The following is a 27871-nucleotide window of genomic DNA, read 5'->3' as shown; positions in this document are numbered from 1 at the left end:
CACAGCATGTTTAATTAGCAGCTTTATTTGAAGTTTAAGGCATAATTTGCTGTCACATATTTACAGATCCCTTCTGCCTCTTACATTATTGTATTCAAGTAGTAGAATCTTTGATATGCCTCCTGTAATTGGTATAAGTATATAGTCCTAAATTAATAATGCCTAAGGTTCTTGATCAGAGACACTACCTCCCTCCAGAACTGTCATCCACTATCACAAACCAGAAGTCCATGACCAGCACAGTGTAATCAAAGGCAAATTAAAGTTTGAGAATTATCTTATCAATGATGACTCTCAACATTTCCAATAGTTAAAGGTGCACATGGACTGTGAGTTGTCTCTGAGAGTTTAACACCACAAACTGGAATCAGGCACAGAGTATTTAACACATGCTGTGCAAACTTCCCCACACAGCTGTTGTTGCCCTTTTCAAGCCTGATCCATAATAGCCTTCTGCTGTTCTAGTCCTCTCCTTCAGCTACTCAAACTGAAGCTTACAGTCACTGCATCATTTTGCTGTATGTGCATGTGCACAGGTGAAGATAACATTTGTTTTCACTTTTGATGCAGTTTGAGAAATTCAGTTACAGAAGTGAAAGTCTAGTGTGCCAACACATTAACTAACTCTCCTCTCAGACTGCAATAAGCAGAGTTAATGGGCTGGTATACTACATGTAATACTTGTCCTATAGGATAAGTAGGATACCATTTTGTTTTGAATTTCCAGGCAGCTTGAAACCCAGCAGACAATGTAGCTGTTGCTTAAGAAATACAGAAATCTACATTGTATGCCAGGTTCATGCCCCAAACCCGGAGAGTCTTCTAGTGTCTGATCCTTACACTTCTCCAAATGCCTCCGAAAGCACATGCTACTGCTTATGGTGCTCATTCTTCCAAACCTGTAGTTTGACATATCAGAAAGTGTGTTTTATCAAGAATACCAAATCAAAAAAATCATCAGGTAGGTCTTTTTTACACTTCCTTCCTTAGCCAGAAGGTTTTGGAACAGTAGAGAACTATATTTATATTATAGGCCATATGACCACATGCTGGAGAAAATAGTGACACTTTCCTTAAAACAAAACCAAACCAAAACAACCCTCCCTACCTCCAAGATTATGAACTGTATGTAACAAATATTTCAGTCCTTATTAAATATTTATCATTTCCAAGGGATAACTCATTATTTATTTTGTATCTTGGAGCCACAAAGATCACTCATCATAGAGTGACAAATAATCTTCAGCAGACCACATGGAAGCTACAAGATGTCATCAGAGACCCAGTAGCCAGATGTAGCTGCTGATTGTAAAAACAGAATCTACACTGACTACTGAGCGATTGATGGGCAACTATGAGTTCTGGGTTGACTGCTCCATGGCATTTCTTTGATGTCACCTGTGGAAACAGTAATAAGAAGAAATCAGTATAAAGTGTCCCATAGGGAAGATTAAACAGATTAAAAACATTGCACGTCTTCAAAAATTTACAGATGGTGTTACAAAGCAATCCTGCCTTAAAAAGTAAACAGAAAAGTGTTTTGTCAGGATAGAAAGCTGAAAGCACATTAGTTCCAAGAGAATAATTTTATATATGCAATTATGTATACTATAAGTAACAAGTGAAACATGGTATTCTTGTAGTTCTTTTAAATCTGGTTTCTGAAACAGCCTAAAGAATTTTTATATTTATACTTCTTTCAAAACAGCACTATATAAAAATGACTGCAAATTAAAAGTACAGTACCAGGACTATGCAACTCAAGGCAAAGTAAATTTTTCCAGCTTGTATGTCCTAAAGCATTGTTAAAGTACTAGGAAAAAGTTGTTAATTAATTTAAAACAACCTCTCATCCCTTTTTGAAAGATGCATGTGATAAATAAAAATACACGTCCAAGAAGTATAGCTAATATATACTGCAACAATAAGATAGGCACCCCAAGTTACTACACAGAGAAATATACAATTGCTGGGTATTTCAGTGGAACAGTGTATTCAAAGCAACATAGAAAGTGAAACATTGTCAGAATATACTTCAGATCTCATGAGTCTGTATACAAAAGCAACAGAACATGCTTCAAAATTCAATACATTACCAATTCTACGTAATTTAGCAGGTCTCAGCAAATTAGATCCTCACATAGCACTGTTCAAGTTTTGCATTACTACAATAAGAAATACAATATACAGCAATTCACATTTACAATCAATTGCTGGATTTTATTCCTGCTTTTTATTGAATTAATTATTTTGCTACTGAAGGACTTGCCAGAATGGAGAGCATCACATTTGAGAATGGGTATGACTCTTTAAAATTTTAATGAAAAAATTCTTTTTAATGTCTTGGTACTGATATTATAGAAAGTTAATGTTTAAAATCAGAAAATAAGAGGTCAGTAAAGGGGAAAAAACAACCCTCTCCCTCCCCCTTTAAAAGTAATTTTTTTTTTGTTATAAAACTTTTCTTTAAAACTAAAAAAGAAATAAAGTAGGAAAATTAAACCTTCCCCCAAGCCACATGCAACTTTGCTAAAACAGCTTTACCATTAATCCATAAAATGTGTTTTGCGATAAGACTGATTGGATAGTAGGACAAAAAGATAATCATTTGAAAAACAAAATTTAATATGGTTTTATTGCCAAATAAAGCAGTTGTTGCATTATAATACTTAAAAAGGGAGTTAGAGTAGCAAGCATGTTCTGCAGTGCTTGGCTCACAATAAAATTTCAAAGCAGATGTAACAGGTTTTTTTCTGAACACCGTGTATAGCACCAAATCCCTATTGGATCTCTCCTGAATCTACTCCAGGGCTAGGGACAGAAGTTACACAAAGTGGTTTAAGTGATCAGAAACTGGTTTAAACCTGTAACAGAATAGAAGCTCAGTGAATGTAAACCAGTTTCAAAATGGCCAAAACTGGTTTAAGATAAACCTGGTTGAATGTAGTATCAGACGTAATTGATTTACGTCAAACTGGTTTATGAAACTTCTGTCTCAAACCCCTTCCTGTTTCAAGTTAAATCAGAGTCCCCCAGAATCTCAGCATTTTGCAGCCCTGGACTGTGCTGTCTGCTTGAGAGACCAGAGCTGGCCCTGCCCCTCTGCTCCCTATCTTAAGCAGTGAGGGCTGGCTCACTAATCCCCTCAGGCAAACCAGGCTGGGGTCTGGGTCCAGGGAGGGTAGTGTTAAACATCCATTGTCCTGAGTATGGAGCGGTCTTGCCCTGCTTACTTAGTACTGGCTGCAACTAGATTACAAATCCCAGAGGCACCTGGAAGCAGGAAGAAAAAGTGATGAGCAATACTGCAGAGCCCTGCTGCTGCAAGTCTAGACTGCAAATCCCAGAGATCTTAAGGGCAACAGGAAGAGGAAACGAACACATAGCCCATGCTATGTGCCAAAGAGCTGGGCTGTAGCATATCCTCCCCCACCCAAGCATCTGGCTTGATCCACTGCAGGCATGTGGCTGCATTTCCTGAATCAAAACTGAATGTCTGTTCATTTGCTTATTGGTTCAATCTTTGCAGCTTGGACTGAACTAACCTGCAAAGACTGAATCAATTCAGCCTCAGGCTTTTTGATTGCCTGTACTTAACCCAGAAGACCATCCCAAATACCTCAGCCTATCTAGACTAGCATTGTCGCTGTTGCTAGCATTAGTTCAGCCACACTAATAGTGGGAAATAGTTATGCAAGTCTGCTAGTTTATAGTGCTACAATGATGTAAATCAACAAACATGGACTGCCAACGGGACCACCCCATTGTTCTTCCTTGGTTGAGCTAGGAAAGTACTGCCTGGCAGTCACTCCCTATGTCACTAATGACAATCTCTATAGGAACTCCTTCACATTATGTCCTGAAGCCAGCGAGCCCTTTTCCAGGGCTAGGAAATAGTGCTACAGGCTCTGCAGTCAGTTGAAGCAAGAGCTTGTAAACTCAGACGTTCAAAATGCCTGAATTGATTCAGTCTTTGCAGGTTAGTCTAACCTGGCAAGGCTAAATCAGTTTTGTAATGGGACAGACATCCCAGAAATTCAGGCACATGCCTGCAGTGGTTCAGGCTAGAAGCCGGGGGGTGCTAAAGCAGCCCTCTCTTCCCTTGCACAAAGATGAGCTGAGGGAGGTGTGGCCACCCTTAACTAAGTGTTCATCACCCCATTAAGAAAACAGAGGGACATTACCAGCTATCTGTTAATTCTGCCTTTGATCTATGTGCCACAACTCAGAGGTAGCCAGCATGTGGTCTGCTAGCTAATGCTGATATGTCTGTGAGGGACAGGGAATGCCTGCTTAGCAGAGAGTGGGGGGGGAGTAGAAGCCAGGCAGATGCCTGCAGAGACTTCTGATGCTGCAGCCCGGGAGCAGAGGGAAGGGGCCAGCCCAGCTGTGGAGTAGAGAGCCCCACCCAGCCCAGAGAGCATGCTGGAATACTGGGGGACTCTGGTGTCATCTTAAACCAGCAAGGGGTCTAGGATAGACATTGCATAAACCAGTTTGAGCCAAATCAGTTGAGCCTGATACTACATGCAACCAGGTTTTTCTCAAACTGGTTTATGTGCACTGAATATCTGTTCTGTTACAGGTTTAAACCAGTTTCTGATCACTTAAACCGGTTTGTGTGTAATGTCTGTCCCTAGCCTTAGGGTCATTGGACTGCTTCTCTCCTACTCCTGCATTAAGTAGATATAGGTTCAGAAACACCAGTGATGAATGCATTTGGTCTCCAAGGAGACCCTTGAAAATATTGTTGGGGTAAAACTGCAAAATTAACTAGTGCTGTTATGGAGCTGCTACTTTCTTTGATTGACTGTATTATTAAAGATTCTTTGAGCTGCCTGGGGTATCCAGATGCACCCATCATATATGCATACACACACATACATGCGTGTGTATGCACGTGTATATGTGTAACAAGATGGGGATACAAACTAAAAATCGGATAATCCATCACCCTGAAAGAGGAGTCTACCGAGGTGTGGTTGGACAGTAGCAGTGTCTGGAGGCCCAGGAGAGGGACTACCTGTCCTCATAATGCAAGAGGAGATGGGTATGAGTGGCCTACAGAAACAGTGTATCACTGTCACCTTGAGAACTTAAACAGGTAAAGAACAGAATCTCTAGGCTTGTTGAAAGGGAAGGATTATGTACGGGAGATGGGGATGAATGAACAATCTTTGTAATTATGTTTATCTCATCTCCTCCATGCAAAAGAAACTCCCAAACTCTCCTTGGATCCCGCAGGCATATTTTAACAATCCTTGCAACACAGGACATTAGCTGCCATTGTCCCCTTACTTGACTTGTGTCAGGTTAGGGTGTCACATCCTATGGTTGTGTCAGGGTTGATTGAAGTTTAACTAAGATGTTAGATGATGGATTTTTACAGGTTAGTTTAGATAAGGATGTTTCTTCCTCTAGCAGGGGGCTGGCTAATTTTGAAGCTTTACCCCAACAATATTTTCAAAAACAAAAATCTTATGAAAGAAAGTATCAGAAAATGACTGCATCAATCTGAAAAGAAAAAAAAAATCAGTTTTTCATACTAATTACTTATACTAATGGGAAAATGCATTCTTAAAAACACAAAAAAAAGAGAGCGAATGTAGCACAAGGTCAAATAAAAATTAAAAGGAAAATATTAAATCTTTATTGCGCAACTAATAGAAGGCAGCTGACAGGTCTAGTGAGTCACAGCCCAGAACGTTCAAGTTTATGCTTGCCTGAATTGAAACATGTTTTGAGAATATTAAATCATATTAATCAAGTAGACCAATCAAGGTGTATGTGCACATATGTGTTTACACACACATGTACCCACACACACTGCTTTATCCTGCTGCATTTCTAACATGAATGAAGCCAACAAATCATCTTTTTTCCCCCCCAAATCAAAAGCTTGGCACACGCCTTGAAACTAGAACAGAGATAGATAAGTTATCATGAAAGGGAAAAGATCTGTATTGTAGGCTACTGTGCTGTGACAGTTCTCATTTGAATGGTACTGACCAGCTCTCCTGTCAAAGTTATGTGCATGACAAGGGAAAAAACAATCTATGATAAAATCTTCAGAAAAAAAAAGGAGATAGTAATTTTTGTGGTTTCATAGAAAGGACTGTTGTTTATATTTAACTGTCCACAATCACTGCAATTTGGACAAGGTTGCCTTTTCTAGGGATAGTTGGTCTGGGGCAAAGATGAAAGATGTTGTGTCCCCCTGCTGAGAGAGAGAGATCTATCAATTATGGCTAGTTTAGCTACTTCTTTGGGTCCAAAACTATAATTGAAGCACAGCATCATAATCTCTAAACAGAAAACTTTATTAGACAAATGCCACAAGCTTATTAAATTTTGTGCAGAACAAATTATGATCTCCATAATTTCAATGTTGTTGTTTTACTAATATAATGCCAAATGTAGCTTAAAGTGTGGGTTTTGGTATTTGGCATTATAAAGTAAAGGCTATTTCTCCTTATTTACAGCCAGCACTTCAGCTGTACTGTTGTTCACTTAAAAATAAGTTGGCACATTTGCTAAATGCTGACCATAACTTTAAAATATTATGGTCATTAGCATGAACATTAGTTGAAATAAGCAAGACAGGTTAGTTTGTTTCAGTTAATTAGGTACTTACTTTATAAGTGAAACACGTAATTGTAGAAATTGCAAGACATTGTTTGAGGGATGGGAAAAAACCCTCTAAAAATGGAGAGGGTAACTGTGTAGACATACATGCACATTGTGCAACAGGGTAATTATGAGGTGAAGCTAACATTTGAAATACAGGTGTCTTATTAAAGTACGTTCCCATGAACTTGAATTCCTGCTGAGTTACAGAGTTACACTGCAACCAAGATATCTTCAGAGCAGGGCATATGTTTGTAGTGATTCCAGCTCTTGCATACCTGAGACCCCATGACTGTATTGATTATACAAACTTACACCAGCTGATGGTCACTTGACTCTCCTCACACTATTTAATAAATTGCTCCATTAAGTGAAGTTTCAGTTTGGGCTGAACATACTCAGGGAAATTCCTGTGTGAGGCATTTTTTAAATTGCTCTGCCAGAGAATACTAGTATGAGCAAGCCTAGGGAGGTATATGGTTGGCACAATATTCTAAAACAAGTTCCTAAAGGCAAAACCAGTGGCATTCCCACAAAGACAGACTCAAACGAGTTTTAATTGCTAATAAATGCAGTTTTTAAATGTGGTTATCTTTAACCATGCCTTCTTTCTGAATCATCATTCCTCTAGAAGTATTTTTGAAGCATTTAATGCACATAGCTTGGTTACTACTGTAAAGTCAGTTCCTCGTAAAGGATCAACATGAGGGATTATTTTAGGGTACAGACCTATGGAACAACTGCACTGATGTCAAAGGATACTGATATAAACAGCTACAATGCAATTGTTACATTCTGTAGCAATACATGTAGCAAAACCACTCCAACTTTAAATGCAGCTTCATTACCGGTTAAATTAATGCAATTTAGCTCACCTATAGGATCATTCACATTGTCTGACTGATGCACCTTCCTGAACAGCAACTATCCTTACCTTTTAAAGGGGTTGAAATATATGTTTTTCTTCCCTTCCACCATGTAAACTTAAGTCAATTTAGATTCCAACCCTTGGAGGGCATTAAGGTAATTGGATCTTGGGGGACAGGACATCAAACTTTTCTCACTTAAGTGAATAAATAAATAAAAATGGGTTATTCTATTTTCATGAGTGCATGTAAAAATAGACTAGGGTGCCTAACTTTAAGGCCCTATGTTTGAAAATCTTGGCATCTCTGTGGTTCTCTCTCTCTCACTGACAAAACATCTACCACTACTAAATCCAAGGGACAGAATGTCTGAGGTGACTGAGAGAAACACCCACTGGCCTGATTTTATAAAGCTGTTAAGTCAGATGATACTGTAGGTCCTCTGGGGAAAAACAGGTGACCTATTTTCAGAATAAATTTTATTGGGGAACAACTGGAACATCTGGCTTATAAACATTTTTGATAATAATTTCTTCAGTAGGCTAGGGGCTGGTCAGAGGAAATACTTTACTGAACCTAGGACTCTCAGCATCTGGATCCACATGAATGAGTTTATTTTTCCACTACAGTTATATATTCCCATTAATTTAATTTTGCAATGTGACCTAACTCACTTACCAGAGAAGCACACCTTCTTTCACTTTATGAGCTCAAAAGTAGGTCATCTACGTATCATTCAGCATAGTTATAGATACAGTATGTGGATGAGGGGATGCCAACTATTTGATCTAATCTTGGACATATAACCAACATTTACTAATGCAACTCTAGGTTGCAGTGCAGGAGTCTCCCAGAGTGGGAAGAAGGGAAAGGAGATTTTTTTTTAATCCTTAGAAAATTTTTCTCCCCTTATAAGCACTAATTATGAATACTGTCTTATTCAGGGCCCCAAACAAGTCTGACTCTGCCCTATGATATTTTTGGTAGGATTTTTAAAACACAGCAGGCTAATGCAGACACACTAGATCACTACACTATATGAAATCCATAGATTTATAGACATTAAGGCTAGAAGGGACCTTGGAAGATCATCAAGCCCAGCCCCCTGCCCAAAGGGCAGGAAGTCATCAGGAGTCATAGGATCCCAGCAAGATAAGCATCCAAATGTCGCTTGAAGGCGTTCAAAGTAGGTGCTTGAACTACCTTTGACGGCAGTCCAGTCCAAACCTTGGCATACAAATAACCAGTCTCTGATAAAAACCCAGTCAGATTATTAGAGGATTAGGTGATCTAGTATTCATTACTACTGCTAACTGTTTTTTTTTTTCAAATAAGATTTTTAGAAATGACTAGTGATCTGGAAATCTCAGTTTTAAGTAACTCAGAAGAGCTTTATTTTCAGAAATCACTGAACACCCGGTCTCTGATAATCAGCTCCCTTTAAAAAAAATAAATCTCAAATCAGGGTTCTAAAACCCCTAGTCCTTATTGAAAACCATCACATTCAATGTTAAATTTGTTTGAAGTCTTTTATTCTATTCAAGCTACATTTCAAATTTCTTGAGGAACAAGTTCCCTAAAATTGGTGCAGAGCCATAGGCAAGTAAATTAAAACAGCATAGAATAGTCATCTAAATATAGGGATAAGAACCAGTAACATCTGTATTCCAAATTCTGAATTTTGGATAATGACTCCTTCTGTAAGCTTGAGGGCATTGTTTAAAATTGAAGAGTGATTATCTTTATAACCTCCCAAGTCCAGGATGAAGTACAAAGATGCTAGCAGGCCCTCGTAGATGTATCCGTCTACTCTTAGGTATGTTAGTTTCTTGGTTATTCATCACCATCTTAAGGTGAAACATACCAGCTTACCAATATTCAAACCTAAAACACTATTTAAAAACCACCTGCTCCCCCAGCTTCAGAAATGTGGTTAACTATCTTTATTACCTGCTTTGAGCATCTTGAGTAACAGCAGCAGCACCAGCTAGCATGGCAAAACCCCCAAATAGATATTATTATTACTGCATTTCATATGTGAACCAGAATTAGGTTAAGTTAATGTGCGCATGTATGAGGTGGGAAATGGCGGTTCTGGAGGCCTACTGAATTAAATGCGTGTTTAACAGGCAGAAGATCTAGATTCTAATAAGGGCTGTAGCAATTAATGTTGTATAAGTTGCTCTGAGCCACTGCCTTCCATGTGTAAATATCTTATAATAGTACTGTAACAAATTTCTCTATCACCCTGGTGGAACCATCCCTACAAGCTCAGTTTCTACTACAATTCTAACTTCATCCAAACAAAACTAAATCCGCCCAAATTTTCACATCTACAACCTTATGCAAAAAGTAGATTTTTTTCCTGAAAAACAAGGCAAATAATTCAGTGCATCTGGGAAGGGATGAGGGTTCAAAACTTTTTCAATGAACTTAAAGAAAATGCAAAGACAAGAAGTTTGGTTAAACCAGAGGTACAGATGAGCAGACATACTATGAGCCATTTCAGGTGCAGTGTTAAGGACAAGATCTATAAGGAAGGTGGGAGTTCGGGAAGGTAGACACTTTTGTAAAACTTGAAAATCCAGAGTTAAAAAAATTTTAGACATTCAAAAAATTCAGAGTGTATACATTCCCAGTTTAGCTCACCTGAAAATCTGACCTCCTATCCACTCAACAATACCCTAATGCTAACCAGAAACTCCCCAATAAATTGTTCCTTCAGGGAACACAGGTACACCTTTATTATGCTGGAAGCCATGCATCTCTCATGACATAAAACAATCATTATTTCTTAACAAAGATAAATCTCTCAGACAGCTAAAACCAAATTCTATAAGGGGTTATGAAAATTTTAAAAAGACACTGAAATCTAGGAACATTTTAGCTCGCCAGAAGACTATCTTCCTTACAATGACTCTGTGCCAGTCCATCCCAACTGCTTTTGTTTACACTACAAACTCACAAGGCTCTTTGCCATTTTTGGACCATAACCAGTGTAGACAGAGATGCTTCTGTTAGTAAAATAAGTAGTGCTATGGATTAGTATGCCAAGCTGCCTCCTAAACATGTCCTCAAGCAGAAGAACACAACAGAGTCTATGGAATCCCATGTAATATTGGTGAATACAAAACTAATGTGCTGTAGTACATTCCACATACAAGTTGTGGTCTTACGAACACAGCTGTTTTACTTTAAAATGTAGTCTGCAGAGCTCTGTAAATTTTTTAAACTGGGCATGAAGAGTACTGTCAGGTGGATGGAAGGTAAGTTTAAAGTGGTAGGAGAGTCAAAGTTATGGTGGGTTTAAGTGATGTTAGCTGTGTAATTTGCATATTTTGAACTTGGGATCTTAGCCTTTCTGAAAGATTTTTACTCCTCATTAAGTCTCTCTCCCTACAAGCTCACTCCAAGAAACAGCTTGTGGTATATTGTTCAATTCCAGTTTAACAAGACTCACAGCTGGCAAAATTTAAGATAGGAAGAATCATTCAGAAGACAGAATGATCTAGAGTAAGAAAGACTCTCTCTCTCTCCCTTCCCCATCCTCATAGGGTGACCACCCATCCCTAGCTGGGCAGGAGAGTCCCAGAATGGGATCAAATCCCAGTCCTAGGCTGCATGACTCTGGGACAACATTTTTCCCAGAGTCACAGCATTGTGCAGGGATCCGGGTTTCCCCTTGCAGGTTGGCAGCATTCCAGCCTGCAAGGGGCTACTTGGGGCTGCCAGGAATGGGACACATTAAGTGCCATGTGAACATGTGCACCCACAGACATGCCCATGGCTGGAAAAGATCCAGGCAGTGTGGAGAGCAGTCCCCTGCAGGTAAGCCTATGGGGGGCAGAAGTGGGATGGGGGGACAGGGGCAGATCTAGGCTTCCACAGTGAGGGAATGGGGCAGGGGCTGGGGGCACTGCCCAGCCAGGGTGGTATATGGGGCCCTGGGGCCAGGTCTGGGAGCAGAACAGAGCTCCAGGTGGCTTGTCCAGGGGACACAGGGGGGAGGGAGGTGTAAGTTCTTCTTCCCTGAAGAATTTATATCCCTGAAACACGGAAAGTATAATAATTAGCTGTTTGGAAATGTGAACTTCATTGCTAGAACAGGAAAAAAGCAAAATTCAATTCCCTGCCTGACATCTGACACCTTCAGGGAAGAAGCCTGATGGAGCCTTGTCTCTGCCTAATCTGCATAGGACACAGAGCAACTTTTTCACAAATGGACTTTGAAATCCAGGGGAATCCCACCATCCCTTACTTCCCCTGTGCAAGATGAAGTTTCTTTTCTACCTGGGATAACTTTTACAATCTTCAAATTCTCCTCTGCCTGATGAAGGGTGTTTGAGCCCAAAAGCTTGCAAAGGAAGACATTTTTTTTGCTCCCGTTTAGTTGGTCTAATAAAAAATATCACTTCTACCCAGAGTTTTATCTGCTTCTGCTTTTTAGACCAACACAGTTACAACCTGTATCCCTGTCCTGGATTATGGCATTCTTATTTTGAAGGAGAAAAAGTGTAGTATTCATATCTGGCAGGGGGAAGGGTAGTGGGGAACAGATTTAATATAGAATTGAGGAAATAGCAAATCTGGAAATGAGGAAAGAATAAAGGAATTTAAGATTCCTGAAAGCAACTTTAAACGTTATTAAACACCATGGGTCCTTGCATATTCTCTTACATAAAACCGAATTGCTCTGTTGGGGGAACTTCTCTTCTTGCAGAGTTGCAGTTATAGATAGATGAGCAAACTAGTCATAAGATACTACTAAGTTTGGACTGTATATTTGTGTGATAGTGGGTTTCTTATGGATAGGCAGAGTGCAGACTATACGACTGGAGTATAAGGAGGGGCTCTACATTGTCTCATAACCTCTGAGGTATTCTGTATGCAAGATATAAACCACTGCTGAACTAAAAGAAGAAAACAGCATACATCAATATAGTCAATGTTGTCTATCAACATCATTTATAAAAAGGAACACTCCTACACACTACTGAATACAGAGAAGGAATTAGCTCTACAAAGTGCTCTCAGTATCAGAAAGCTAAGACTATTTCATTAAAGCACCAACTCTTTGGTTAAATAGCCATGGAGCACCCAAACTTTGTCAAACTGAGGATCACTTTATAAGTTATCTAGGCTCCTGAAGCTTACACACCCTCTTTGCAGAAAAATAGATGCAACTGTCCTCATTTGGAAATGGGAGATTACTAAATGCTCAACTAAAGAAGTTATTGATAAGTGCTGGGTCATTTAAATTCACACACCACAGATTACACATTGGCCAATCTGCTTTATATTGTAGTACTACACTCTATAAGTCACTAACTGCCCTAGTGAGCAATTTATATTAAACCCAAAGCATTACCTTTAAGAACAAAACAACTTCACTGAGGTTGCCTAGGTTGTGCTAAGTCAGTATAGAATGTGGTCCCAAAAATCCTATAGTCAATGATAAATCAGAAAATGTTTTGAGTCCCCACAACCCTTTCCCAAAGTGTGACTATTATTTTCTGTCACTCGAGGAAAAAAAATTAACATTTTAGTAATGAGTAAATTCTAAACTATTTTTGAAGTGATTAAGTCATGATGCATTGTAGACAGGATGGCCAAATACCCCATTAGGAAAAGAAAAGTTAGCATCAACTTCTGACACATGCCTTCCATTTCCAATTAAAGCAATGACAATACTGAGGTATACTTGTCTGCTTGTGAATCAAAATTATCTTCATTACTTTTAATAACTTTTGTATTAAGTCAAATTTTCCAATACAATAAAATAAAATCATCCATGGCAAAATACTTCATTGGAAAGTAAGAGTAAACAGCTTAATACAATGACCATCAGATCCATTAGTGCAATGACTTATTTAGATTTACATAACACAGGCCTAGAAAATGTGAAGACTGTTTAACCTAACTTCATATTCAGCTCTTACACTGTATGCTTTCATTGTTGCTATGGATGAAATAAGAGTAGAGAGGGCTTTAACTTGCTATTTAGTACATCAAGGACATCTTATCAAGTGCATTATTGGACAGAATAAATCCACTTGGTACTTCCTGAAAATCAGTTTTGATTCATTATTCTTAATAACTCAGTCTTATATTCTGACTGAACAGCAGGAAGCATCAGAGACAATCATGCTTCCTTTTGAATTAGCACTTGTAATTTGAAGTTTCCATTTACATTTCCTTGCCTAAAAAGAACTACCTACTAACACAAGCACAAAGAGTGAGAATGAGATGATTCTACAGCCTAAAACTGCTGTTCTTATTCTGACCTTGAGCAAGTCATTTCACTTTTTGTTTCTGTTTCTTCCCTCTGTTTAAAGTGTGGTCATTCACAAGGCTGTTCATTGGATCAAATAATCTCTGAACATAAAAAAACCCCACTTAAAATATATTTCCACCAACCTCCAGCAACTGAACCTTCAATAATACAAATAAGAAAAAAAATGGATACTATATCTAAACAAGATCAAAAGAAAGAACATTCTTGACTAAACATTATTGTGCAAGTTTTATATAAAACTGCTATACATGTTAATGATATTTGGATAGTTTTCATAAAGGGGAAAAATACTTCTAAGCACAACAATATTACAGTTAATGAAACATTAACCTCTGAACTTGCCTTAGGTGAGACTGAATTTCATAAATATTACTACAACAGGTCAACTTAGCATTGATTTTAAACACTAGCATTGACAGAAACTTGTTGCTAGTACCTCATTTTATATACAGCCTCAACCTGAGAAAAGAGTTTTAGAGGTGTTACACTAGCCATTGTAGAGGATTCAAGGCTCATTTAGGATATCTAAAGCCTATTTTTAGGTACGAGTTTTACTAGTATCCTCTACAGTCTTTATAATGGGAATAATTTTAAAATTTGGAAGCATTTATTATTTATATTGCAGGAGTTTAAGGGTCCCATTCATAGGTTTGTGTTAGACACTGTACACACACACGGAAGTCCTGCCCTAAAAAAAGCTTACAGTCTATTACATAGTTCCTCCTAGAAAGATACTTTTTTCAAAAACACCCTGTGATGTTCAAGTGCAGCATGTCCAAGCATCTTTGCTTTATACAGCAGGTGCTGTCTTTTTACTGCATTCCGAAAGAGTTAGCAAAGTACTTGACATTTCTTTTCAGAATTTAGAACTGGACTTTCAGTCCTACAAGTTCTACCAACTACAACTGTTGGTCAAAGACTTCTTTACTATTATTCACTGCTTATGCTAGTCTAATTAAAAAGACTACAACAATATCCCATATGGAAATCCAAAAGTTAACCTTTCAGCATGTGAACTCTGCCATCAAAACAGCTCCTACCATCTGTGCAGTAAACTCTTCAGGCACAAGAAAATCCTGTTTCCACGTATTTGTACAGTTAGAATGTTACCACCTTAGCAAATCAAGCTTTTCTGTGATCTTTTTAGGACAGGAAGCAACTTTGTTAAGCTTAGAGAGTAACTGCCTGGTACTATGGGCCCCGGCTGTCAAGTCTCAGGTGCTATAGTAATACAACTAACACCAGCACAGGATAACAATTACATGTTTGTAATTGAAAAAAAAAAAAAAAAGATGTAGCATTCATCACTAGTTATTTATATTAGGCTTATTGCTGAGACAAGTTGTGTAGTGAAATCAGGCAAAATAATAATATTATGCTTACTGCTTAAAGGAACTTTTCCAGAGCATGTGGAGGATCTCTCTTACAAAAATAAAAGGAAATTTAAAAAAATTATCTATTCCTGACAAGTGGTCTTGTTTTCAAGCCACTGAGTTTTAGAGAGATTTTGGACAGTGTCCCTTTAGTATAAGGCACCCTAAGGAGCAGTTTTTGCATTTTTATGTTTTGTGGAAACAGAGTAAGGAAGAGTAAAAAAAATAAATAAATAAATAAAAAGAAGGGTAAGAATGAGGCCTGTGAACAGTAACAGAACAGTATTTACTGATTTCTATACTACCTAAACAGGCACTGAACATATGCATACACCTCAGGAAACAAAAAAGGCAAATAGCTTTCAACTTGCATGTGCAGCAGATGCTGAACATTCTTCCCATTCATTCACCCCAAACTGGCATTATTGAAGATAGGGAATTGGAAGAGAGAATAGTATGCAGAACCAGCATGTCTACCATAAAAGTTGTGGTATAACTGCCATTCAAGAACATAAATAGATAGTATTGAAGTTATGAGTTGGGGGATGAAAATGGCATGTGAATATTACCATCCAGTGTTGCTCCAGTTCAGTTATTGGAGGGATAGAAGTTCAGAGTTCACTTTCACAGTTGATGCGGGTTTCCTTTTACATGCCTGGAAAATGACTCTGTTGACCACATCCACATTCTGAAATACTTTTTTTTTTTTTAAACTCCTAACGAAGCTTCAGCCAAAAGAACAGGAACTGACTCATTTCACAGCACCCATCCACTGCCTAATCACTCTAGAAAGTGTGCTCAAGATATGAATAGGAATATCATGCAGCCAACCTGCACTTAGTGTATGCCTCCTGATTCTCTAATGAAGTTACACAAAGGCACTGTATGCCCCACTATATCAAGGTAGCATACATGTATACATATTGACATATGCCTATTTATATGCATACTGCTTTCTGGGTGCTTATATGGCCCCCATCACCACAGAACCTGAGCACCTATTATGCAAAACATGATGAGAGAATATCACATAGACAAAGGACCTTTACTTTGCAAGTTAAAGTGGCATGGCTCCAAGGAACCAACAGACCAAGATGAGGACAGTTTAGCCCTTATAATGCAGCATCCATATCTATTTATGAAAGTTCACTTAACTAGTACACTTTGCATGTAATCTAATAACTGGCCATATGTTCAGATCATACATGCTACTAGAAATACATTATGCTGTACAATATACTTCCATTTCCTGAATTGTCTTAGGACAAAGTAGCCAGCAAAATTTCATCCTGGTAAGAACTCATTTAGCAATGAAATAGGGGAACAGCATATAGTAAAGTCTCTCTACACTGGGAAATGTATATTATCAATATCATTTTACAGCTGTTACCCATATATAGGCTTGCAGAAAACAGGCACTCCATTTAAGATTAATGGCACACCTATTTTGCAGAAAATCAATTGTTTAAACTCACTGAAAAACTTCACTGAAGCATTTCCCTGGGTAGCATCACAATGAAGTAGGTAAGTTCTCTTTAATCAAGGTGTCTATTAAATGGTTTCTTTTAGAAATGAATAAATTGCAAGAATAAATACTGGAATGCTATAGAAACATAAGCAATATTCTTGTAAAGTCCCTATAAAACAACCTAGGATTAAAAATACAAGACAAAAAAAAATCCCCAAAGCAATTCATTTTGCCAAAAAAAAAAAATCCCACTTAGAGCAGATACAAGGTTTCATTAAAAAAAAAAAAACTGCTATGGTTTCATGACAAATGTTGTGCCACACATGTCTCTGGTCCTCTAGAAGAGACAGGATAAGTTTCAGCAGAAGTTCTCTACTAGCTTTGTTTTAAAGTATTTGAATATCTATTTTATGAACATTTAAACTGGATTCCCTGTCCTGTCTTCTGCTGTTTTTTAGTTGATGTATGCTCAAGCTATGAAAGATAGCCATGCTGGTCATGTAGAATGCCTTTATGTGGACTGTTCTGTTGTAATTTGAAGATAAATTATTTAAAGTGGTGACAAAGTCAGGGGAACTGAAACTACACAACACAAAACTTGTCAAAACTAATATTTTGTGCAAGTTAATCAGATTGTCATTAGGGACATATTCGTAGTAGCTTTAAAAGTAAAATAAAAATACAGAGTATGCAGATTCTGGGAAGAAGAAAAAGTCAAAGTTGCTGCTAGTTTTTGGTAGAAGTAAGTTCTCCTCTCCAACCAAAAGGCAAAGAATGGATTCCTTAGTTTAAGCAGATAGACAGATATTAAGGCAATTATGGTTTCGGGATTGAAACTTTTCTTTTACACCCAAGTTGCAACATATTTTTTTGTGAAATAGCTACACTAGATCTTCTTTTGAAAGGGAATGTAAGTAGTGCCTATAATGGCTGACTCCTTCGAGGAAACAAACAAACAAACAAAAAACATCTACAGAAGAACGTTATTGTTCATCATAAAGAGATTTCCTTTGTGGGAAAAGAAATACAAAACAGGTGTCACATTTTTGTGTCATTCTGGTTCTTACTGGATAATATAACTCCCAACATAGTTTTACTGTTATTAATATTCTCAACACGGTAAAAAGAAGCTTAATCTTTTACATTAAAAAAACTGCATGGCTTCTCCCTTGTCCTGCGCATCAAATAATAATTTAAGAACACAAGGAAAAGATCTCCTAGCTTTTGGGGATCAGTGTACACAATTCTCATTGATTAAAGTTGGTCCTACACACACAAGCCATTTGAGAAAAGGCAGCAGAATATATCCATATAAAGCAGGACAACTTCTGGCTTGAGTGACAGTTAACAGCATAAAGATCAGATTATTCTCCGACTAGCAGTTTCTAAACTGTAAAAGACTAGTAATGTGGCAGTCTAAATGATACAACTATACATTGTTACAGTTGCACTTTTCAATTATAGAGGAGGAGGAAAAAATGAACAAAGACTATAAACATTCCAAGTCACCTATAACCTCAGAATGATAACCGGCACAGCATATGGACACCATCATCCAGCATTTTCTACAAAAAAAGTACTCACTGAGCTTGGTAGTTTGAGGTCAGAAGGGTGGATATGACTGGCCACTTTTGAACCTTTTTGGAAGTCCCTTAGAAACACAAATGTGGTACGTAACACTATGAAATCAAGTGGGAGCTGAATGCCCCATCCCCTTAAAAAAGTCCTTATGTCCACCAAGAGATTTGCCCCTGCCCCCTGCCCCTCACTGTCCTCCAAGTTACAAAGCAGATCAATAGCAGAATGGAAACAGACCAGAATCTGATTTATATTTCCTTGCTCTAGCCACAGACCCTCTCTTTTTGTCTTATTAGTGAATACCTTGAAGTGTTAGAGATTGCACACAGGCAGGAAAGACCTACCAGTAGGATGACCATAAAGTCCTGGTTTAGCTGGGGCAGTCCCAGATTTTGGAGGCCAGTCCTAGCTGGCTGGTGAAAGTTAAAATAAGCATCCCAGAAATGCAGAGGTGCAAGGCACAGATCAGCAGATAGCATAGCTGCCTGCCTCCCCAGTGTATCACACTGTCCTGGTCTCATCCCCACCTCTGCCTGCAGCTGCAATGCTGACTTGGGGGGGAAGGGGGAGGGGAGAAGAAAGAAGAGAAGGGAGTGTCCTGGATTTCTCCCTCTCCCATATGGTCACCCTACCTAGCAGGCAGCTAACCAAAGGCTACTGTTATTTTTGATCATCTTAAAAAGGGAGCTGACAGATGCAGCTCTCTGCTGTAACTCATGGCGCTTCCTGCAATGAGTTACAGTGATCCCCCAGACCCAACAGACACTTGCTGTTGGGCCCCAGGGATTAGGGAGAAATCGAGCTGCAGTTTGGAATGGTTGCAAGTCTGCAGCTGCTCTCCCTAGCCCCACCCCTTCCCCCCTCCCAGCCCTGGTGCTGTCCTCAGAATGGGAAGGGAGGGGAGGGAAGGGAAGGGAGCAAATGGAACTCAGTTTGGGGGTTGCCCAGCCAGTGCTGGATGGTGGACCAGGTGGACTGGAACCCCCCACCTCAGTGGGGGGTGGGTTGGGGTGTCAGTGTTAAGTTAATCAAGGTGCTCCGCTTTGGAGTGCATTCATCTGAACCCTCGTAATGAGGGTTCAGATTGACATGAGATCAGGGCCTTTTAAAGTGCTCTGCAGCCATGTTCTTCTGTAAGGGCACAGCTGTAAAGCACTTCAAGGGGCCAATTGTATGACAAAATGTCTCGTGTCAGCACCCAAAGTAATTAATAGAAAACCTATCTACCCAGAGACATGTCAAAAGTAGGCATCCTAAAAATGAGGGTCAGGAGCAATATTTCAGTAAGAAAGTCTACAACTTCTAGACCATTCATCACCTTTTTGCTTATAATATTTCTACTGAGTACTTTTTCTGGACCCTTCTTACAGGTCATATAAACCATTTAATAGGATTTATAATGGAAGTCCTATTACCTACAGCTGTTGAAAGAAGGGAGGAACTTTGAAATCATCTCCCCATTCCATGGCCTTATATATGGGGACAGTATGGTACTCTGCACTTCTCTAGTTAAATCTGTTCTGGGAGCAGCACCATTCCCACATCAATAATTTCAGACCCTTGGTGCAGCAACTTGAAAGGAATACACTGCTTCACTTGTGTTGCCATCTCCACAGTTCTGAATAGTTAGAATACCTGATTAGAGTCTTATGAATTCGAGTTGGTGTTTGGTCACTGGTAAATACTTCAGAGTTGGATTGGTTGCACTACTGCGAAGACTAGGGGAAAAGGTTTTTTCTTCTTTGCGTTTTTTTTAAGTGTGAACTTAAAATATACAGTGATTGTTGACTTAGGCTCTTTGCTTCATAGTTATCAAAAATAGTACAAGTTTGCATTATCATGCATTATTGCTGAGGCTAAATCCTCATTTTGTCCTTTAAATTGGTAGCTGAAATATAAGTTTGACTGCATAACAGTATTGATTAAATACAGCTAGTCTCCAGTAGATTATACTGGCTTCTCAAAAGTTAACATCTTAATGGACAGAAAAGCAAAAAAAGTCTGTTTCATTTATGTAGCTATTTAATGACTTTAGGCACCATTTTAAAATAAATGTAAATATAAAACACTCAGTGTATGTTCTTTTAAGTAAATGGAAGCCTGGAAATCTTACCTTTATCCTCACTATTAATATGTATTAAATCTATAACCACAAAAATCCTACTGTATATGACAGGCAGCACTCTTACTTAAGGGCAATAGGTTTCAAGGACTGAATATATTTGATGATGTCTCTCTGCCTGTGCAGATCCTGGGGTGACTTTTTCAGTTAACTAAACCTAATGGATTATGTTTGAAGCCTGGTTTCCTTTTTTCTCAGCTTGCCGGAATACAGGCTCACCTGCACCTCTAAATGAAATAAACATACATGTGACCCATATCATCTGGATTGGCCAAAATCTCCACCCTCTTCTCAGATGCTCCTAGGTAGCATTTAAGTAGACTGGAGTGCCCAGACATCCCTTTTCCTCATCTTCTTTCATGCCTCCAAGCCTCCTTCTCTACCCCTATCCTCCCTTTCCCCCAGTCTTTGCTGACTAGCTGCCAGGATTGTTTCCATCTTTTTATGGTCACAACAACAGGAAGAGCCATTCCAAAGGTAAAACTCAGAATACACCAGGGATGCACAACCCCATTTACTGTACTGTAATGCTGAACAGTCTCACTGTCAGATTCAGCCTTTATCTGTCAGGAATACACTCTCCACTCACCCCCTTTTTCAAACACTATTTACTGTGCTATACAAGTATTAAACTGGTCTTTAAACTTTAGTGGTATGATAAACAGAGGTCCTTAATTCTGTTCACTTTTATCTTAAATTTTTTGCCAAATGTAGCCATAACTCAGCGATTTGCGAAGGGAAAATGAGACATGATTTGTTAACAAAGATCATTTAACATTTATTGCTAGATTAAGCACTTGTTAGGCAGGGGCAGCAAAAAGAAGATTAATACAAATACTGATTATTCCTAAACCATCCAAACTTGTGACATTTTCCTTAATGTGTGGGAAAAAAGCTGCCTGCAAAATTTAGATCAGATGTTGCTTTAAGAATGAGCATTCATTTACAAACGCATGATTTCACCAGGATCAAGACCATTAGAAACCTTCATACAGCATTACGCACCTATTTGTAGTAGATATTCTTGATAGAGAAGAAAAATTAGAACTTCTGGCATGCACCAATTATTAAACTAATAAAAATGCATAACCTATGGTTATTTTGTCATACCTTTTCAATAATGGACGCTTCAGTGTGCAAAAATGACCAAGAGATCTGCAGAAAGCCATCACAATGCACATTAAGCAGAGCATTAGTGTAAAGATGTAGTTTAGAATTACCATTAAGAGGCCAACATTATCTTTACATAATATGAAGTTGAGCTTAAGTCAATCGTTTGATAACGAAAAATTTAAACGCAGATTGAAATGAAGAGCTGTATCATTTACTATAACTTTATAGCTCTGTAATGAACGTGCTATTCACACCTTCCAAGAAGAAATCATTCTGTCTTCCAAAAAATGTTTTACACCCATAAAATTGAAATCCCAACACTGATCCATTTACAAATTTCATTAAGTTGAGTTATGTATGGATTGCTATCAGGGCAGGGCATTTCCACAGTGCAAGTGGCACTTGTGGAAGTGTTCAGGCTTCCGAATGTGGGTAGTGAAACCCTTTCCCCGAAAACAGTAGTAATTGCAACAAAATGATTCTATATACCAGAGCGACTTATCATCTGAAATATCTGACTGGTTTTCTTCAAATGGAGATTACAACAACTGACTGGAACAGTACCAGACATCTTCATATACACACCTTGGAACCAGCCTAGGATATAAAACTTCAAGAGGGTGCACAAATATTTCTAGGGCAGACACTGGAAAAAAAAAAAAAAAAGGAATTGCAGATGTTCTGTGAAACCCAGAAATATCTGATCTGTTAAGAGTCTGATCATCCTAGTAGGTTATTAGATCCCAAACCCTGCAGATACGACCAGCTGCTTCATCAATTTCCCCAAATGGACAATTCTGTCTATTGATTTTATCTTTATCCTAGGCCAGGTGTGTCAAATATGACCTGTGGGCTGGATCTGGCCCGCAGATCAATTTAGTCCAGCCTGCTGGGCTGCCATACAGTTGTGGCCTGCTGCAGAATTTGGGGTGCCTGGGCCCCACTGGATAAGACCCTTAGTAGCAAGACCCCCAACACTGGCAACCCCATGGATCCGTCCCAGGAGGAACCCCACTGGGGCTCCGAGGCAAGTTTGGCACCAGTATCAAACAGAGAGAGAGAGAAACATAGAGAGAGTGACCAACCCTCCTCATTGGGCTTTTGTTTTTAAACTCTTCCAGGATGTATCATCTCCTCTCCTCAACATTTTTCTTTTAAACACTACAGTATTAAATATGTATTTTACTCTCTCCACACACGAGTGCCATGTCAGATTCTCACTACCACTGTTCTCCTGGGGACCATACCTGTATCTTGTTTCCAAGTGATCATAATTAATTTAGAACCTGTTAGTTTGAAGAATTAACTCATTTTTTTTTAACTTGCAATATTTTTCACTTGTTTATACTGTTCCCCCACATTTGCCACCAAATAGTTAAAATAGTTCTACATATTTGGGTTGGGTAGGTCCTTCAAGAGGTGTTCACTCATAATATATATAAATTACTGTGTCCTCTTCAAATTTTGCTGTTTTACTGTTCATCTTTTCTTTTAGGTTCTGTATAGTTATTGGCTAGCATACCACATCCTACCACATATTTGGGGTATCTCATTCAAAATTCCCCTCAATGCATTTATTCCTAAACTTTCTTCTCTTCCTCAACTCTGTAATCTCTGACCTGTGAGATCTTGGTTCTTATAAACAGCCTCTTAAGGCACTTTTTGATATTTGCTGCTATTTCTAACAATGAATCACTCAAATACATAATCACTGGCCAACTATGGGAGCCGAGAGAGAGAGCGTGCGTGCAAGCAAGCATGAGAGACAGAAACTCACTGCAACATTTGATCCTGGATATATCAGCATTAAAAAAAAAAAAAAAAGCTTTTGCTTTTATAATATGAGCTGCATCTACAGTTTTGAGCAAAAACTGAGAATCATTCAAAGAGGCATCCCTCACAATAACTCCAGCAACTATTTGTCAATGCTGAGTGTTTGTAATAAACTGCATGCAAAACTGACATATGCCATATTTTACTGACCAACAACTATTTTTATACCCCAAATTTGAAGGGATTTCTTTCTCTCATAGCCCCAAGCAAGAGAGACCAGTTAACTTCTGAGCTCTTGCTGTGGTATGTAACTTGTCAAAACAACTCAACACCAAACACACAGGCACAAAAAGCCCTCCAGGAGAACCTCTCCAGTTATTCTGCACTGGACTTCTGTCAGCTACTTCTGGCAGCTACAGGTGTATAAGCTACAGTAGTAAGGTTATAGCTGGATGAACAAAATATTTCTGGATTTATGCAAAATGATTTCCAATTGAGGATACAAAGTTTTCACACTTGAGACAGAGATATACATAAAAAGGAAATTCCTCTTGGGGCTAAGCAATCAGGAACAAAAGACTCTTTGGCCAAAAAGTGAAAAAAATAAAATAAAAGGGACCAGGCCTCCCTCTAAACGCTGCCTCTGAATTTTCATGATCTATAGATACATAGTAACTCCTAAATGTCATTCCTGGGAGTGAAAAAACAGGGCAGGGGAAGGGGGATAATGGAATAATGCTATAAGTAGTGATGCATGTTGCTACCAAATATATCCCTATTACATTTTAAAGATTTTTTTCCAGATACTGAAGTGACTTACATAGTCTAACAAGTTCATGATGTTACTGATTAATATAGACAAACTTATAGAGACTTCCAACTATTGATATAATATCCTCTTTCCCCCTACACCACCAAAAAACTGAACTAGTAGGGAAGGCCAATTGTGTGTGTGGGGGGGGGGGGGCGGGGGCAAATTTTGCATTTATTCACACACAATAAGACCAAAGACAGTGGAACTGCATGGGATGGAAGGAGACCAAAATATACTCCGAGTGGCATTCCCAGATAACAGTATTCAGAAGAGCCGTCTACAGTGACACACATCCCCAAGCATTGTTTTCCTATCCAGAGTCCAGTGATATGAACTTGGGAGAGCCACATAATTCAGTGATAGTACCAAATCTAGGACACTGGAAAATGCTGAAATAGTTTGATTACTTAGATTCTACTGAACATTTTTATGCTGGTATGCTTTTCATGAATGCATACCTAGAAACTACTAAAATGATTTTTTCCTAATTAGTATAGGCAAATTAGCATCTTAATACAGGAAACCCATAATTTATTTATATAGGAATTTTTGTCCAATCCTCACCCTATGTTCCTGCAGTACCCAAGCAATTTCCATTGTTAACCTGTGTGTGCATTTACTGAGAAATACAGCAAAGCTTATTTTAATGAGTATTCTTTTCACTTTAGATCCTCTCTTTCTACTAAAATTTTGGAAAACCAGCAAGCCTGTATAATATTTCTATTAAAATTACTTTAACAAAAAATTGCAATAAACACATACCTGCAGAAAGAAATTATAAAGTGATTATGGGTGAGATTACATACTTCAAATTTAAGCTTTTATATAAATACATTGGGAGCAGTCAACAGAATGGTACAAATCAAAGCATAAGAGTAACACGGATGATCTAAACAGAATTCCACGAGAACATGTTTATTTAGTTCCTGATATTTCAGCCCGAGCTTGAATCACTCAGTCAGTCTTCACCTCACACAAGTATTTCAAGACAGGTGAGCGAAACCAAAGGGGTGAGCAATGGTGGTGGGGGCACTGGTTAGATCATTATGTTAAAGATAGACAAGCCTATTAATAGTATTTTTTCAGGCTTCAAATGTTTAAATTCACAAGTTATCTAGAAAAATACTAGAGAGATGTGAACCTTCTGTATTTGCTGCACAACTAAGGAATATTAATTAGCAGATGTGTGTGTGAAATGTTCTTAGCTACAGATGTTTCACGTTTCCCCTCCCCCACCAAGAGACTATAAAAATCTCTAAACACAGTTTGCTTAAGGCTAAAAAGGTAGCATTTTTCACAGGTGGCATCTGGCCACACCTTAGGTAAGAAAAAGAGTCGGATTGCAAAGATTGGATCATGTTCTTGCTGTAATGCTGGGGGTTGCCTTTAAAAGATGTGCTTATCTGAAAGTCTATTTTTTATTGCTCTTCTTATTAGGCATTTCCTGCTCATTTGTGCAATAAATTTAGCTACACAGCAACCTTGAATTCTATTTTTATGAAAAGCATTGTTCAAAGAGCTTCCGAAAATTGTATTAGGGAAGAGAGAAAGGCCTCTGAACAACTAAGACATGCATTATAAAATTACCAAATATTTTTAAAGACAAATGAAGAAGGTATGAAACACATGAAGTAGAATCAAAAACCTAAACTCACTTTTTATTTTGGTGATCACTTGGAGAAAAATAAAATAGTAGTTTATGGTGACAGCTACAAAACAACAAAACAATTTTACATGTTTATCATTAGACTACTCTTAACAACGCAGTAGAAATGGAAATAAAAAATAAATAATAGTGTTGCGTGCAAAACAGATATAAAGGAGACATCACACAATTTGCTTGCTGACCAATGTACTATTACATGCACAGCTGTTTTTCTGTCCATCTAACTGGATATTTTCCAGATAATGCTTCCAGTTCACATGACAAATTTAAAGGTGTTTTGAACTGGAACAATGACTACTATAAAAAGAAAAAAAAGTTGTTTTTCCTTGCATTTAAATCACACTGAACAATCCACTCAAACTTTTAGCTTTGTTCTTAAAACCAAAAAACTGTCTATTGAAATATAGTTTAATATATTTCTAAACTAATTAGAAAGTGGTCTTCTCTTTTTAGCCAAGAGCCATCAAGTATTATACACATTATGTTAAAACAATTTGTATTTAGATACTTTGTTAAAGATAAAAGATTTTGTTGTTGAAAAGGATACTATAAAAAGGCAGAAATCACAAGCCTATCCATTAAACTTACTTCCACCTAAATACAGTGTTTGAAAAGGTTTATTACTTTTCCCTCTAGAAAAGAAAAAAAAGTTAAATATTCCTTTCTACTTCTACAAAACTGTTTAAACATTTATATTTAACTATACCAAATAACCAAGTTTGTATGTTCTCCCATTTAACTTAGTTACACTATTAGGAATCTGCAAACAATTTTATAATTTTAACACAGACCAGATGAGATCCATTAGTAAGCAAAGCCATTTTTCACTTACCCATTCTGAATAAAGCAGTATTTCCTGGTGACAGGCTGCTGCAGCTCCTGTTAATGTACAATCCTTCATCACAGCTAGACTAATCTAATATTAAAAGTGCCTTTGCAAACTGTATGAATGATTTTTTTTCAGTCACTCTCCAAACTAAGGAATTATCAGCACTTCCTGTGACAAAACAAAGAAGAAGTGAAAAAGAAAATAAGTCCACACAAGTTCCTGGCAAAGAGTTTGAACTGCATTCCTCTTAATCAGTAAACAATCTAGTGACAGTTACCAGTTCATGGGAGACTCTCATTAATCCAAGTTGGCTGCTGTTGGCTTCATTGTCTATCACAGGCTTAGCCAAACCCACAGCACTGATAACTGTGTTATCACATGTTGCTGAATCACTCTAATCTCAGAGTTACAACCTAGGTGTAACTCAGCAGTGGCACAGAATAAAGGTTCAGCTATCTCTAGTGGAGGGAGCTCTTATAGAGAACCGCCAATTAGCTGCTGACCAATCGCTGCTGCATCTAGCTGGCTTAGTCACATGACAGGACAGTTCCAATTACCGCAGAGAAATTTCTGAATTACTGAGGTTACACAAAGGACACTCATTGAGGGGGAAAAAAAAAGAAAGAAAGCAGTAAGCTCAACTTGAAAACGCCCAGGCTGAGACTGCTAGTGCTTTAAAGCAGGAAACTCCCTCGCCTCACGCAGACACAGATACATTCAGAACTAGCCAATATCTAAATAAGAGGAATGTCTGGCACACATTAAATTAATCCTCATACTAAAATTTGGTTTATAGATCCACTATAGACATCAGCTCATTTCCCTTCCCCCGCACCATCAAAATGTCTTTTCTCTTTAAAAACAGCAAAAACCAAAGATCTTGCCAGTCTATTACTACAAAACTTATAATTAATTGATAAATAAAATACTTTGTTAAAACAGACAAATTAAAAGTTGACTTTCAAAGGAAAGCGGGTTATGTGGGTAAATCTTATGTATACATTGGGATTTTTTTCAAAGGAGTTTAGCAGCGCATACCAGTAAACTCAAGTGCGGCCGGGGGGAGAAGTGGGTGACTTAATTAGGTCGAATAATCAGTGACTAGTTCTGCTTCTAACATCATTCAGTACAATATTATGCAGCTTTGACAATAGACAAAATATATACATGCCAATCAATTCTTCATAACATTTAAGTATGTGTTTTAAGAAAGCTGCAGAAGCTTAATTGCTAAATCAAAACTTGAACACTGTTGAAGACTATCCCAACTGTCTACAAATCTTTTTTTTAAAGTGCACAGAGTAATATCTGAAGTCACTATGTGATGGGGGGGAAAGGGAAAGCGAA

General features: G+C 38.1%; 2 long non-coding RNA genes across 2 annotated transcripts in view; both read right to left on the bottom strand.

The window, feature by feature from the left end:
* LOC149874445 (uncharacterized) overlaps window positions 1-27871 on the bottom strand; it is a 270069-nt gene that overhangs the window by 163605 nt on the left and 78593 nt on the right. The window lies entirely within an intron of this gene.
* On the bottom strand, window positions 16-26936 carry LOC149874446 (uncharacterized). The gene is made up of 3 exons (XR_016439944.1): window positions 26802-26936; window positions 26528-26692; window positions 16-1398 (listed from the first exon to the last, which is right to left on the bottom strand). It is a non-coding gene; the product is annotated as an uncharacterized LOC149874446 (long non-coding RNA).

Source organism: Crocodylus siamensis, chromosome 1, assembly GCF_052110815.1.
Source record: "Crocodylus siamensis isolate JL-2025a chromosome 1, ASM5211081v1, whole genome shotgun sequence".
NCBI classification, from domain to species: domain Eukaryota; kingdom Metazoa; phylum Chordata; order Crocodylia; family Crocodylidae; genus Crocodylus; species Crocodylus siamensis.
The sequence above is the reverse complement of the archived record's forward strand: the minus strand, read 5'-3'. Positions and strand labels throughout refer to the sequence as shown.